This window comes from Microplitis mediator, chromosome 2 (assembly GCF_029852145.1).
Source record: "Microplitis mediator isolate UGA2020A chromosome 2, iyMicMedi2.1, whole genome shotgun sequence".
Lineage (NCBI taxonomy): Eukaryota > Metazoa > Arthropoda > Insecta > Hymenoptera > Braconidae > Microplitis > Microplitis mediator.
The window spans coordinates 17,666,856-17,669,961 of record NC_079970.1 but is presented as its reverse complement, the minus strand read 5'-3'; positions in this window follow the sequence as shown (position 1 = coordinate 17,669,961).

Sequence of the window (3,106 nt, the reverse complement as noted above, 5' to 3'; positions counted from 1 at the left end):
ATGAAAATTAATAAAAAATATCATTTTTTAACAAGTATAGTAATCGAGTAAGTAAAAATATTCACAAAGTAAAATATTTTAACACCGGTACAGAATATTTACACCGGTGGCGGTGTTATTTTCACACCGCTTTCGGGGGTAAATTTAACACCGATAATTTTAACACCTACACCGCTTGGACTTACCCCGGTGATTTTTTACAGTGTAAGTACACGGAAAAAAATAATTACTCTTCCGCTTCTAGTTAAACACTCTTCCGTGTTCAATTATCGGGTAGAAAATCCCAATTTTGAGTAGCTTTTAAATAAAAAAAGAGTAAAATATAAAACAAAAGGAATCAGTTTTCATTCTTTCCGTATTTGTTTTGTTTATGGCCCAGGTTTATTCTAAATTGCAGGGTAAATTTTATCAAAAACTTCTCTCCGTGTACGAATTTTTATTATGCTGTTGATCAAACTTGAAACAAGAAGCTAAGTTGCCAAAAAATCATTATGCTACACTACAATAAATATTACACACTAAAAACTTATCGATAAATTGTAATAAATTAGGAATTATGGTAAAAAATAGAAAATTTTTAGAGGCTCAAAATAATAATTATAGTGTAGCATAATAATTTTTCGACGATTCAACTTCCTATTTCAAGTTTGATCAACAGCATAATAAAAATTCGTAAATTTTTTGTCTTCATTTTTCTTCGTGTGTTAAAAGTTCTTTGTTTCCTTGATTAATTTTCTAATGCACTATAATCTATAATAGGGATCAGTGATATGACAACGGATTAAAATTATAATTATAAAGATTTTCCATTTAGTAAGATGTGAAACTTAAATCTCACACGGTATACCAAGTCAGAGTAGCAGAGTCATACCTAGACTAATTGGTAGACAGAAGTATAGCCATATTACATTCGTAGTTTTAACCGGAGTAAGAGCAGCACAAACTGTCTTAACTATTTGACAGTGATGCAAAACGGATACTTAAACTTGATAAAGCCTGAAGGATAAGAGAAGTTTATGTTTCGAGGATATCATGTATACCAAAGTATCATCAGAGAAAGGAAAACCTGTATATAAATTACAATACCGTTTAATCCCTCTTGAATCATAAACAAAATCCTTCATTTCAAAATACTTTAATTAAAACCCCCTTCACTGCGTCCTACTTCAAGAGACTTTAAAAATTTATTATGAACATAAATATCTTTGTAAATAAACCTCTAGCTATTTAAGATAAATTAAAAATTTAATTAGTTATATATTTATAAGAATAATAAAAATGCACATGTATTTATGTTTAAACTTTTAGTCAAACACCTGATGAAAATCTCAAAAGAATTCCTAAGTATATTTAGCTCATCGTCAGCTACTTGAAACTAAATGTCATTTAAACATCGATACGAAATGATTGAAAAGACGAAACGAATCAAACAGACACCGACCGCAACAATGATAATCGAAGAATTTTCATAAATACATTTCAGAATGCCTTTTTGAATACCTAGTTTTTTTTTTATTCTCAAAGTTATGACTATTGAAAAGGTGAAAATATATTTAGCGTTTCATACTAAACAGTTTGTCCACTTGTGTTACATTGTGATTCCACGAATAAGCCACCATGATCCCACATCCCATTCACATGAGCGTTTTTTCTTTTTTATGAATGGAATACTCTGGTGGCGACGACGGAGTGACCTACCACCATCAGAAGCAACAGTTAGTGTAGCTTTTCTAGTAATGGTCCTAGTCCAGCATCATGAGTATGAATGACCATGAAAAAACTGTAAAACCAGAGAAAGAAAGAGAAAAAAGACCTGAAAGACGAATAAGTCACAAGAAGGTAACCTGGAGTACTCGACTGTATGTATAATAGTAAGAAATAAATAAAAGAAGAGAATAACAAAAAGTGGGAAGTGGTGCCTCGCAGTCTGGCTAGAAAAACGATCAGTATACGTAGTATACTATAAAGAATGGAAAAAAAATACCGCCTGCTAGGTCTTTTGCGACACAAGTGTGCCATTGTATTTTATCCAGAGTGTCGAGAGTCTCGCGCTATTGTCGGTCGGTCTTCTTTAACGCCATTAACTACGTTTTACCTTAAATTTGACCCAAAGTGAGGGGCCTCTTGACAAATTTACGGAATCTACAGTATACAGTTTTTCCAATCGTTTGACAAACATAATACATAAATTTTTCAACCGTGAGAGAGACCAGAAACGCCTTACATTGCAATACTATAATATAATATATATAATATATAATACAACTCTGCCGACTTCTTCAGCAGCTTCTTGGCTTCAGAACAAACCCAAACTCAATAGAATCGTGTTTGGATGTGACATGAACTTTTTCCAGTTTTTTTTTTTTTTTTTTTTACTTTATTTTCAAACTTCTTGGAACAGAAAAACATTTTCAGTACAATAACCGTGTGTACGACACACAGAAGCCAGTTTTCCAACGTGTGAATGGAAAACAATTGCTTTTTATTTTGTGCTGCACTAGTTATATGTGCCAGCCCGACACACCATTTTACGCTCTATGGAACATTTTCAAAAACTTCCGACGGGACATTTTGATAATGCATTTCTCTATGCGCGAATAAATTTCTTTATAATATCTACTATTATATATTTAATAATATTAATCAAATAAAAAATAAATAAATGAATTTTTAATCTACGAACTGTCATTTGGTTCCGAAATCCGATTTCAAATTTGAATATAAAAATAATTTATTTACTGTTCATATTCAGTTTAAATGATATCGTTTATGCTTAAATTTTTGAAACTATAAAAATGCACGCGATGAAATTTTACTACATATATATCGTACGTTTATATTACATCCGCACGCTCACGTAATCTTACCACTGTTTCTTTTTCTGCATCATAGGATATTTAACTCTTAAAGTCTAGCACACAATCTACTAAAAGCACTTTAAAAAATAATATTATACTTATAAATATATATACGTTCGTTTAATAATACGCTCTGGTAGTAAAATAAATAAAAAACAGAATACTCACCTTTCTTCCAAAAATGAATAATTAATATAAATACTTATTTAATACTATAAGATATATATGAACGGTGATGAAGAAAAAAA